This window comes from Arachis ipaensis, chromosome B09 (assembly GCF_000816755.2).
Source record: "Arachis ipaensis cultivar K30076 chromosome B09, Araip1.1, whole genome shotgun sequence".
NCBI lineage: Eukaryota > Viridiplantae > Streptophyta > Magnoliopsida > Fabales > Fabaceae > Arachis > Arachis ipaensis.
Window position 1 is genome coordinate 31,680,620 of NC_029793.2, and position 13,942 is coordinate 31,694,561.

Here is a 13,942-nt window from a genome sequence, read left to right on the forward strand (position 1 = left end):
GCTCCTTGCATTGTAAAATTTTATATGCAACTATTGAATCATAATAATATATATAATAAAATGAATATCATCTATACTAAATTTTATAGAAATTATAAAATTGGACATTAATAAACTTGTACTTGAAGAACTTTTGTTTATGTATATTTTAAACAAATAGATTAAGTTGATTTTTAAGTATATAAAAGATATAAGAAACATCCAATGGTATAACATTTACTTGAAGTTATGTTGCAATATTTGTATCATGTATCAGTGTCTACTAAACACTTAATTAATTTTTTAATTAAAGGAAAAATATAGGTAGACAATAAAAATATTAAACAATATGAATAATGAATATATCAGATGTTCATTTTATTAAGTGTGCGGATAGTTATTCTAATATTAAGATTTAAATAGATAATTTAAAAGTGTAATATATTTTTATTTTATTGATAGTTATTCATATTTTTTAAAAAAAATCATTAGTTACTTAAAATAACCCTTTTTCAAATATTCAAACAGCATCTTCCAATTATTTTTATCTTTTTGTATTTCTTGGTTATAAAAGCTATAAAACCATCTTCACTAAAAATTTACCGTAATTTTAGGAGTACAATCACTCAAAATAATTTTATTTAATTTTATATTTATAATTACATATTTATTATATTTAAGATTATTTAATTTTTCAAATAATAATTAAAAAATACAAATTAAAATAAATAATAATTCAAAATGCAAAATAAAATAATTTTAAATTATTTTAAATTAATTTTTGTAAGTAAAATACCCACACTTCAATTGGCCCCAAGATCACTCACTTTTTTAAGTAATACTATCACATTTTCAATCTCTCAAACTCAACAACACTCATATGAAATAATAGAACAAAGAAGGACTTCACATAATCATATCTTTTTCCATTTCATGGAACACACTAAATACATAAGGCATATGTGCTTTTATATAGGCAAAGTTTCATACTAAAAATTCATGATTCTACTAGCTTCTTAATACACATACTTATCCAACTTTGCTTCTTACTTTGACTATTCAAATAAGTAACTTCTTGTAATTTCTAACACATCTTGAAAATTCTTTATTAAGCTTAGTCATCAATCTTGAAACTTCCAATGCACTTCATGATTCTTCTAGTATGGTGGTGATGAGTGCAACTTCCATTCAATTCCAATTCAATTTGATTTTGAACTTCTTCAATGTTCTCGTATATTGTAGTTGTACTCCAAAGCTAAGTTTAATAAAAGATCAATGCATAGGTGGTGAAACAAAAGAAATATTTGGTACATGAGTATGTGATACAAAAGTGGGAATTATGGGTAGCTAGACATGATTCTAGAGTTATATAGAGTATGCGTATATGTTAGGTGAAAGCTTAGGTTAATTAAAGATTCATATTTCAGCTCACTTAGCCATACATATATATACCCTCACCCTTACCTTAGCCCCATTACAACCTTAAAAAGACCTCATGATGTTTGCATTGGTACATTAAATATTTGTTGATTGGTTAGATAAATAATAAAGTTTAGAAGGCATGATTAGAGAAGAGTAGAGTGAATTAATCCTAGATACTTGAGAGATTAGAGTGCATATACACTATCAGTGAGGGTTCAATGCTTGATTCTATATTCCCTGCTTTCATAAGCTATCTTCTTACAAGTTTACTTGTCTTTTATTGTATAATTTGAATTAGTGAAATCTGATTTATGTTTGTCTTAAAGAGCTTATTCACTTTTAACCAAGTAGGTAGAAACATCTTAGCATGTAGTTGCATTCATACAGATAGGTTGCATTTCATACATTCTACCATTCCTCTTCACTCTTATAGCTTCTCTTGAGCTTAGCATGAGGACATGCTAATATTTAAGTGTGGGGAGATTTGATGCATCACTATTTCGTGGTATATCTTGTGCTTAATTGAGTGGATTTTATCCACTATTCTCACATTTATTCATGTAATTGCATGTTTTATATTTCCCTTCCTACTTTTGTGCTATGATTGAAAACATGCTTCGTTGCTCTTAAATTTTACTAATTTTAATCCTCTCTTATTACCATTCGATACATTGATATGTGTGTTAAGTGATTTCAGAGATTACAAGGCAGGAATGACTTAGAGGATGGAAAGGAAGCTTGCAAAAGTGGAAGGAATACAAGAAAATGAAGGAACTGCTAAAGCTGTCCAGCCTGACCTCTTGGTACTAAATCGATCATAACTTGAGCTACAGAGGTCCAAATGAGACGGTTCCAATTGCATTGGAAAGCTAACATTTGGAGCTTCGCAACGATGTATAATTTTCCATAGCTTCCCCAAAGATAGACGATACACATGCATGGATCAGGCGCACGCATGACCTGGAGAAAATTCAAACGCGTGGACGACGCGCACGCGTGACTTTGCCGTGTGCTGGACGTATCAAAAATCGCTGGAGACAATTTTTGAGCTGTTTCTGACCCAGTTTTCGGCCCAGAAAACACAGATTAGAGGCTATAAAGTGGGAGAATCCATTCATTCATTCACACAACTTCTCATAATTCACAATTTAGGTTTTAGATGTAGTTTTTTAGAGAGAGAGACTCTCTCCTCTCTCTTAGGTTATAGGATTAGGATTTCTTCGTTTTCTCAATTTTAGGTTCCATGTTCCTTTAATTTAATTTATCTTCTCCTTTTATTTGTTCTAGCTTACTAGTTTATTCTATTTTTCTTGTTGATTCTCTTTTTATCCAATTTGGTATATGAACCTTCCAATGTTAGATTCGAATTTATATTTAATGTAATTTGAGGTATTTCAAATTTATGATTTTAATTTAGCTTTTTACATTCTTAGCTTTAATTGATGAATTGATTAATAGGAGACCCTTGAGTTGGAATACTTAAAAGCCTGGTGGTAATTGAAAGTTGTAGACTGGCCTTCTGATCACTAACACTAGACCTTCCCAAGGGAGAGGACTAGGACTCATGACAGACGTTGGTTCATGTACTTGACTTTCTCTTATTCAGTAAGGGTTAACTAAGTAATAACAACAATCTTTTACCATTACTCTTGAGAGATTCCAACAAGGATGGAACTTCCAATTAATCTTCTCCTGGTCAAGGCTTTTTTATTCGAATAGATTTTCTCCCCTTTGCTTTGGTTGAGTAATTAGTGACACTTGAGTTATCAAACTCAGTTGTTGATTGAAAATTGGAATTTGCTGATTGATTTGGATCCCTCTAAAGCTAGTCTTTCCATAGGAGTTGACTAGGACTTGAGGAATCAAATTGATTAGTCCACTTGACTTTCCTTTATTTAGTAAGGGTTAACTAAGTGGGAGCAATAAACAATTCTCATCACACCTGATAAGGATAACTAGGATGGAATTTCTAGTTCTTATACCTTGCAAGGATTTTCATGATAATTAATTTACTTTCTTGCCAATTTATTTCCTTGTTCCCTATTTCAAAAACCCAAAAAGATACTTTTCCATAACCAATAATAAACCATACTTCCCTGTAATTCCTTAAGAGACGATCCGAGGTTTAAATACTTCGGTTATAAATTTTATTGGGTTTTTTTACTTGTGACAACCAAACTTTTGTACGAAAGGACCTTCTGTTGGTTTAGAAACTATACTTACAACGAGAACCTATTTGCAAAATTCTTTACTAGCAGAAAATACGTTCGTCAAAATAGCGCCATTGCCGGGGAATTAAGTCCAAGCATTGATGAAAGTTTCAAGATGAGTTCAAGCACAAGCCACCATGACAAGGAGCTCACCAAATGTCCAACTTAAGGACAATAACTAAAAGTGCTAGGCGGGAGACAACCCACCATGGTATGATCTTTTTTTCAGTCTTAATTTTATTTTGTTTTGTTTTCTTCTTAACTTTATTTTGTTTTTCTCAGTATCCATTCATAATATCTGCATAAATTAGTTGTATACTGCATTCTGCATAAATTAAAAAAAGGGGGGAGGGGGGGATATCGACGCGCAAGCGTCCATGACGCGCGCGCATCGTTTGCGTAAGCGCACCTGAACAGAGAGTTGCACGAGAGACGCGTGGGAGGGGTGCGTGGCGCACAAGCCACACCACGCGTACACGTACCTCACGCGTACGCGTCCCCTGCAAAAAGTTCAACCCACGCGTAAGCGTCAGCGACGCGTACGCGTTGGGATGAAAATCGGCGTCAATAGCGTGCTGAACAAAGTGTTGTGCTGCCCCCACGCTGGACTTGTGCTACAGGCATGAATTTACCCACGCGTACGCGTCCCTGACGTGTGTGCGTCATTTTCAAAATGTGGCAATCCACGTGTGCGCGTGCCTGAAGCGTACGCGTCACTTGAAATTTATGCGACCCACGCGTACGCGTGCTGTACGCGTACACGTCGCATGCGACGCACAATTCAATCAGCACACCGCCTGATTTCAAATCTCTCTCCCCCAACCTCAATTCTTTTTCATTCCTACTTCTTTTCCTTCTCCCCCTCTACTTCTTTTAAATTATTGCATTTATTTATTATTCTTCCTTTTCAATTTCTCTTTCATGCTTAGTTATTTATGGTTTCTTTCCCATTCTTTTCTTTTTTTTTTTCTCATGCATTAATTTTTATATTGGTGTTGGAGTTTTATTTGGGTCTTATATTATTATACTCGTGCTTATGGATATATTAGAGAGTGATTTGACAATTAATATTAATTTTTGGATTGCATGCATGTTAGAGTTCTTACTTTCCTTAACATATTTTACATGCATACTAAGTGTTTGTGAAAAGCCCGTATAGCATTATGAATTCTTAATTATTCTATCCTTTCACTCTAATGCCTATTTTTCACAAAATCCTTCCAAAAGTTTATTAATTAAATATAATTGTCAATACAAATGTAATTGTTAGTTTGTTACGACTGATAATACATTTTCGCTTTTAATGCTTGATTTACGCTACTCATGCTTTTGCCAGCATGCCAATAAACATCTTGCATTTATTTGCCTCAATTTATCATGCTATATTTCCATTGATGTCCTAATTGCATGGAGTCGCGACCATGTCTTAACGACATTCTTCTTTACCTTGGCATGATTATCACTCGTACTGCCCTCTTCCTTGCTCTATCCCTTTGAATTCATGCCCCTTTCTCTTCTCCCTTTTCAGGATGGCCACCAGGAAGGGTATAGAGAGAGCCTCTAACAAGTCACCAAAAAGAAAAAGAACAAAAAGCACAAGCACCTTCAACAAATCAGCTACTCCTACAGATAATTCAGAGGTTAGACCGGCAGGGAAAGCAAAGAGAGCGCCGTAACAAGCGCCGATTTACATACCTCAAGGAGCTGCTTGTTGGCAACCACCCACCTAAAGAAGACCCAGACACTCTGGACTCCACTTCATTTACCAGCACAGGGAGCCATGACGGTCCCGATTGTGGAGATACTGCTACCAGCCCCCCTTTGTTCCTGACTGATGGTACCAAGGACGGTGCCAAGTTTTAAGTGTGGGGAGGTCGGTCAGTACCTGACTTTCGGAGGTAATTTCTCTTTCTTAGCACCAATAAATTGTTTATTTTTTACTTTGTTTATGATAGGATAGATTGCATAGTAATAGGTATTTGCATGCATGTTCTATTTAGTTGAAAAATAATAAGTTTCTTTTTAAGACCCTATCTTTGAAAATTTTCACTAATTTAAATCTAAACTTTTGTGTTAAAACTTGTTTGAAGATTGTAAATTGGAACATAGTTTAAAGCTAGAACACACAACCTGTGAGATTTGATCTTGATTACATGGTTACATTATTTAACCATAATATTTTATTCTTGTGTGTTTTTCTTCTCTATGATTGTAATCTATATTTTGTTTCAGTCTATATGTCTAATGTTTAATGTGTTATATGCATGCATATGAATAAGGTCATTATTTTATTAGCTCACTTATTCCAAATAGCCTACCCTTTTATGTCATCCTTGTTAGCCACTTTGAGCCTTTTAATCCCCAATTGTTCTATATTTTACCACATCACTAGCCTTAAGCGGAAAAACAAATTAATCAACCCCAATTGAATCTTTGGTTAGCTTAAGTTAGAGATTGTGTATCAATTAAGTGTGGAGAACTGTGAAAACTTGGGTTGATGAAAGTGTATAGTGTTTTATTGATAAATTATTTGGAATTTGGGTGCATGCTCATGTGAAACCAAAATAATTAAAATAACATGTGCATTGATATGTTATGCTTATAAAAAAAATAATAATAAATAAAAATATATATTTCCAGCATAAATAAATAAATAAGTAAATAAGGAGAAAAAATTACCCCAATGCTAAGTTTAATAAAAGATCAATGCATAGGTGGTGAAACAAAAAAAATATTTGGTACATGAGTATGTGATACAAAAGTAGAAATTATGGGTAGCTAGGCATGATTCTAGAGTTATATAGAGTATGTGTGTATGTTAGGTGAAAGTTTAGGTTAATTAAAGATTCATATTTCAGCTCACTTAGTCATACATATATATACCCTCACCCTTACCTTAGCCCCATTACAACCTTGAAAAGACCTCATGATGTTTGCATTGGTATATTAAATGTTTGTTGATTGGTTAGATAAAGAATAAAGTTTAGAAAGCATGATTAGAGAAGAGTAGAGTGAATTAACCCTAGACACTTGAGAGATTAGAGTGCATATACACTACCAGTGAGGGTTCAATGCTTGATTCTATGTTTCCTGCTTTCATAAGCTATCTTCTTACAAGTTTGCTTGTCTTTTATTGTATAATTTGAATTAGTGAAATCTGATTTATGTTTGTCTTGAAGAGCTTATTTATTTTTAACCAAGTAGGTAGAAACATCTTAGCATGTAGATTGCATTCATACAGATAGGTTGCATTTCATACATTCTACCATTCCTCTTCACTCTTATAGCTTCTCTTGAGTTTAGTATGAGGACATGCTAATATTTAAGTGTGGGGAGATTTGATGCACCACTATTTCGTGGTACATCTTGTGCTTAATTGAGTGGATTTTATCCACTATTCTCACATTTATTCATGTAATTGCATGTTTTAAATTTTCCTTCCTACTTTTGTGCTATGATTGAAAACATGTTTCATTGCTCTTAAATTTTACTAATTTTAATCCTCTCTTATTACCATTCAATGCCTTGATATGTGTGTTAAGTGATTTCAGAGATTACAAGGCAGGAATGGCTTAGAGGATGTAAAGGAAGCATGCAAAAGTGGAAGGAATACAAGAAACTAAAGGAACTGCTAAAACTATCCAGCCTGACCTCTTGGTACTAAATCGACCATAACTTGAGCTACAAAGGTCCAAATGAAACAGTTCTAGTTGCGTTGGAAAGATAATATCCGGGGCTTTGCAACGATGTATAATTTTCCATAGCTGCCCCGAAGATAGGCGACGCGCATGCGTGGATCAGGCGCACACGTGACCTGGAGAAAATTCAATCCACGCGTACGCGTGGACGACGCGTACGCGTGACTTTGCCGCGTGCTGGACATATCAAAAATCGCTAGGGGCGATTTCTGGGCTGTTTTTGACCCAGTTTTCGGCCCAGAAAACACAGATTTGAGGCTATAAAGTGGGGGAATCCATTCATTCATTCACACAACTTCTCATAATTCACAATTTTAGGTTTTAGATGTAGTTTTCTAGAGAGAGAGAGGCTCTCTCCTCTCTCTTAGGTTTTAGGATTAGGATTTCTTCGTTTTCTTAATTCCAGGTTAAATGTTTCTTTAATTTAATTTATCTTCTACTTTTATTTGTTCTAGCTTACTAGTTTATTCTATTTTTCTTGTTGATTCTCTTTTTATCCAATTTGGTATATGAACCTTCTAATGTTAGATTCGAATTTATATTTAATGCAATTTGAGGTATTTCAGATTTATGATTTTAATTTAGCTTTTTTACATTCTTAGCTTTACTACTTTAATTGATGAATTTATTACTAGGAGACCCTTGAGTTGGAATACTCAAGAGCCTGGTGATAATTGAAAGTTGTAGACTGGCCTTCTGATCACTAACGCTAGACCTTCCCAAGGAGAGGACTAGGACTCATGACAGACGTTGGTTCATGTACTTGACTTTCCCTTATTCGGTAAGGGTTAACTAAGTAATAACAACAATCTTTTACGATTACTCTTGAGAGATTCCAACAAGGATGGAACTTTCAATTAATCTTCTCCTGGTCAAGGCTTTTTTATTTGAATAGATTTTCTCCCCTTTGCTTTGGTTGAGTAATTGGTGACACTTGAGTTATCAAACTCAGTTGTTGATTGAAAATTAGAATTTGCTGATTGATTTGGATCCCTCTAAAGCTATTCTTTCCATAGGAGTTGACTAGGACTTGAGGAATCAAATTGATTAGTCCACTTGACTTTCCTTTATTTAGTAAGGGTTAACTAAGTAGGAGCAATAAACAATTCTCATCACACCTGATAAGGATAACTAGGATGGAATTTCCAGTTCTTATACCTTGCAAGGGTTTTCATGATAATTAATTTACTTTCTTGCCAATTTATTTCCTTGTTCCCTATTTCAAAAACCCAAAAAGATATTTTTCCATAACCAATAATAAATCATACTTCCCTGGAATTCCTTGAGAGACGACCCATGTTTAAATACTTCGGTTATAAATTTTATTAGGTTTTGTTACTTGTAACAACCAAACTTTTATACGAAAGGATCTTCTGTTGGTTTAGAAACTATACTTACAACGAGAACCTATTTGCAAAATTCTTTACTAGTAGAAAATATGTTCGTGATGTACTTTTTCTTGTTTCTATATCTCTGGCCCAATTACTATCAGTGTAACCGACAAGATTTACTTCATTAGTATTTTCATAATAAATACCATCATTTAAAGTTCCTTTGATATATTGAAGAATTCTTTTTGCCGCTTGCAAATGGTTGGGACAAGGCTCCTCCATAAATCTGCTAAGCAAACTAACTCCAAACACAATATCTGCTCTAGTCGCAGTTAAGTACCTTAGACTTCCAATCAAACTTTTGTAATATGTGGGATTCACTGTTTTTCCTTTATCTTTTCTCAGCAGCTTGAACTTTTCTTCAATTGGAGTAGAAACTGGTTTTGAATGTTCCATTTGAAATTTCTTCAAAATATCATTTGCATATTTCTTCTGAGAAATAAAAATTCCATAATCTTTTTGAACCACTTCAATGCCAAGAAAGTAAGACATCAAGCCCATATCTGTCATTTCAAAGTGCTTTATCATAGCCTCCCTGAATTCTGTAATTATCTTCAAATTGTTGCTAGTAAAGATTAAATCATCAACATAATGACACACGATCAAGATATCTCTAGGTTCAACGAACTTGATATAAGGAGTATGCTCAAACAGACATCTTCTGAAACCATTCTTAATGAAATAAGAATCAATCTTCTTGTACCACACTCTTGGTGCTTGCTTTAACCTGTACAAAGATTTCTTCAATTTGTAAACTTTATCTTCTTTTTCAAGAACTTCATATCCTGCAGGTTGCTCAACATACACTTCTTCTTCTAAAGTGCCATTTAGAAATGTTGACTTAACATCCGTTTGATGTATCTTCCACTTATTTTGAGCCGAGAGTGAAATAATCGTACGAATAGTGTCTAATCTTGCAACAGGAGCAAATACTTCAAAATAATCGATACCTGGCTTTTGTTTGTATCCCTTAACAACTAATCTTGCTTTGAAACGATCAACTTCCCATGTGTCATTCTTCTCAATGGCATGAATCTCCTCATCCATTGCTTTCTTCCAATTGTTGTTTTTAGAGGCTTCTTCAAAGTTCAACGGCTCACAATCTGAAAATAGAGCAAAGTTTATGATTTCTTCATCAGACGAATCATTGTCATTGCCAACTTCATAATCTGCTAATCTAGCAGGTAGTCTCCACTCTCTTTGAGGTCTTCTAGATGATTATGGTTGTTCAGTTGTGTCAGGTTGTCTTTCTTCTACTTCATCACATGTATTTGGAATTATAGTCAGCTGCTTTTTTGTCTTTGTGTTCCAGTCCCACATGTCTTTCTCGTCGAATGTCACGTCTCTGCTGATGATTACTTTCTTTGTTTCTGGATTGTACAACTTGTATGCTTTTGAGTCTGTGCTATAGCCAATAAAGATACACTTCTCGCCTTTGTCATCTAACTTCTTTCTTGATTGATCTGGTATGTGGGCATAAGCAATACACCCAAAGACTCTGAAATGATGAATGGAAGGCCGCTTTCCACTCCAAGCTTCCTCTGGAGTTTTATCACGAACACTTTTTGTTGGACACCTGTTTAAAATATGAACTGCTGTTGCGACTGCTTCTGCCCAAAATTCTTTAGGCATTTATTTTGACTTGAGCATGCATCTGACCATATTCATGATGTTTCTGTTCTTTCTTTCAGCAACTCTATTTTGTTGAGGAGTGTATCTAGTTGTTAGTTGGTGTTGAATTCCGTGTTGCTTAAAGTATTCTGAACACGTAAGATATTCTGTTCCTCTATCTGTTCTGAGGATTTTGATTTTACAGCCACTTTGTTTTTCGACAAACACCTTGAATGTCTTAAAGACATCACATGCTTCCGATTTCTACTTCAGAAAGTATACCCATGTATATCTACTAAAATTATCAATAAAAGCGATAAAATACCTGCTACCACCGTTACTTGGAACTTCTACAGAACAGAGATCTGAATGCACAATTTCAAGTAATCTTCTGGCTCTCCATGACTTTCCTATAGGGAATGGATCTCTGTGCTTCTTTCCCAGTTGACAAATCTCACAAACACAATTGGGAATATGAATCCGCGGTTGACCAGAAACAAGTCCTTTTCTTGACAGATAGTTTAGGCCAGAAAAATGGAAATGCCCAAACCGCATATGCCACAACCAATTATCATCAAGTATCACAGAACTCATGCAAGAGGGATTAACATGTTAAATTTTTAATGCAAACATTCTGTTTGAAGTCATCTTTGCTTTATCTATGAACCTTCCGTTGTTGTCAAACACAGTGCAATATCCATGATAAGTTATCATCTTATATCCCTTCTCAGATAATTGCCCATACTCAGTAAATTGTAATCAAGTTCAGGAGCATAGAAAATATTAGAAATATAACTCAGAGAACCATCCTTCAATCTAATTGGTATGTGCCCTTTTCCTTTAATAGGGATCTTTGTACTATTACCAAACTTCAATAATAGTTTAACTGAATCATCTAGAGAAGAAAATAACTCCTTTCTACCGGACATATGATTACTGTAAGCATTATCCAAGTACCATATACTTTCATCTTTAGCACATGAATTACTTGTAAAAAATAAAGTTTGAGTACCCGGATTATCATCAATATTTTGATGCCGATTTTCTGCAACGTGTGCTTAATTGTTATTCACCATTTTGAATATGCAATCTACTACTTTATGTCCATACTTTCCACAATGAAAGCAATTGAAATTGGTTCTTTCTTGATAAAAATTGCCTCGACCTCTTCCTCAGTTGACAGGTCTGAAATTCATTCCACCTCTTCCTTGATTAGGTGGTGTAAAATTATTTTAACTTCCTTGGTTGTAATTGCCACGACCTCTACCTCTGAAACTTCCTCTGCCTCTACTTTGAAAATTAAAACCACGACCTCGTCCTTCTTGTGTACGACTTGATTCTGCAACGTTGTTGAAATTCACTCGGCTTTTCAGGGCTTCCTCGGTTGATTTTTCTGACTTCTCCAGTATTCTACTGATGTGGCTTTCCATGGTTCCTTGCAACTCTGCAATCGTCATAGTATCCATATCGTGGGACTCTAGTATCGTAGTCACCACATGGTCATACTTCATCGGCATGGTGCGAAGAATTTTCTCCACCACTTTGCTATCGGGCATATCTTCTCCATAGACTCTCATCTTATTGACAAAGTCTGTAACACGAGTAAAATATTGCTCAACGGTTTCTGAGCTAGACATCTCATACCTTTCATATTCTCTTCTCAAAGACTGTAGCTTTGCTTTCTGAGCTTTATCTACGCCTTTATATGACAGTTTCAACGTGTTCCATGCTTCTTTTGCACTTTTAGCATTTGCTATTTTGCCAAACACCGTATAATCTACTCCTTGATGAATTTGAAATAGCGCCAATTGATCTCTCCTTTGTTGGGCAACATCTGCTCCTTCTTACAAACCTGGTTCAATGAAATTCCACCGGTTCTGGGCCTTCAAATGGGTAGACATCAAAGTCTTCCAATAACTATAATCAAGTTTCCCATCTAACTTGGGACCGGACCACACAATATTAAAAGTGTTTGCCATACCGACTCTATGAATCAACAACTATGTGAGAACTCTCCCACACCTCGCAAACTCTCAAACACCAGGCGCCGGATTAACCAGCTCTGATACCAATTGTAAGTAAAATACCCACACTTCAATTGGCCCCAAGATCACTCACTTTCTTAAGTAACACTATCATATTTTCAATCTCTCAAACTCACCAACACTCATATGAAATAATAGAACAAAGAAGGACTTCACATAATCATATCTTTTTTCATTTCATGGAACACACTAAATACATAAGGCATATGTGCCTTTATATAGGTAAAGTTTCATACTAAAAGTTCATGATTCTACTAGCTTCTTAATACACATACTTATCCAACTTTGCTTCTTACTTTGACTATTCAAATAAGTAACTTCTTGTAATTTCAAACACATCTTGAAAATTCTTTATTAAGCTTAGTCATCAATCTTGAAGCTTCCAATGCACTTCATGATTCTTCTAGTATGGAGGTGATGAGTGCAACTTCCATTCAATTTCAATTCAATTTGATTTTGAACTTCTTCAATGTTCTAGTATATTGTAGTTGTACTACTTTCTTGAATATTCTTGATTTAATTTTCTAACAATTTTTTGTTATTTTTTAAACATTTTAAATATTTAAATGAAAAGAAAAAAAACACGGTATAAGTATGTATCTAAAGAAGTTAATTATTTAATTAATACCGCATTAGCGGGAGCCTTGGAGAAGTTGAGCTCAAGAGCAGAAGAAGGCAAAAGGCGAGCAAATATCAAGCGTGCATGTTTGCGAGACTGTAAAAATCTGAGATACCTGTCAATAAGAAAGAGGAAGATGCCTGGAACAATTGGACACGTATGCCCTCCACGTGAATTACGTAGAACAAGATGTAGAATGCGTAGAGTTGATGAGTGTAGAAGAACACTTGGAATATCTCTCTTGTCTTACTCGCGAAATGCTCGTAACCTACGTAGCCGATGCTACTGCACTTGTTATTTCTCCAACTACGTTCAATACTTCGATGCGTATGTCTTGCTCCACTCCGCTGCTTGTGCCACAAAAATAACCAACTTGTCCGTTGAATCAGTTCTACTAGGCCATAACAAAAAGAGTTTTGTTGAGTAATCAACACTTTTTGGCCAATTTTCAAATACAGTATAATAAAAAAAGTAATTCAAAATTTTTTTATTTTGTATTTTTTTATAAATAATAGTAAAAAATTAACATTATAGCAGTCAATTTCAGTCGACACTTGTATGTTGTTAAACAATTTTAGTATGAAGCTCATTTTATTTTTAAAAATTTTAATTTTTTTTTATGTATAATATTGACTACAATGTTAACTATGCAGTGTTGGTTCCAAAAATTTTCATTTTTTAATATGGTTTATTTTATTTTACTTTCTCAATTATCACTAAAAATTTGAGTAATTTTATATGTAATGAGTGTATAATTATGAATGTTACGTTCATAAAATTTAAGTCAAATAAGATAATTTTAAGTTAAAACAATGTTATAAGATCAGTACAATTTATTATTTTTGAATGGTATTTAATCAACAATATTTAAAAATATTGGCTAAAAAAATGATACTGAATTGTTGAACTAAAAGTATTAAACTGCTAGTTAAAAGTGTTGGCCAATATTATCTCTCTAATATTATTA

The 13,942-nt window shown here is 34.1% G+C and overlaps 1 long non-coding RNA gene across 1 annotated transcript in view; it reads left to right on the forward strand.

Moving 5' to 3' along the window:
* Nucleotides 1-12,532, forward strand: part of LOC110267106 — a 23,940-nt gene extending 11,408 nt beyond the window's left edge. Inside the window, exons 2-3 of the long non-coding RNA XR_002354439.1 lie at nt 3,147-3,152; nt 11,718-12,532. This is a non-coding gene — a long non-coding RNA (uncharacterized LOC110267106). The remainder of the gene's footprint in view (nt 1-3,146; nt 3,153-11,717) is intronic.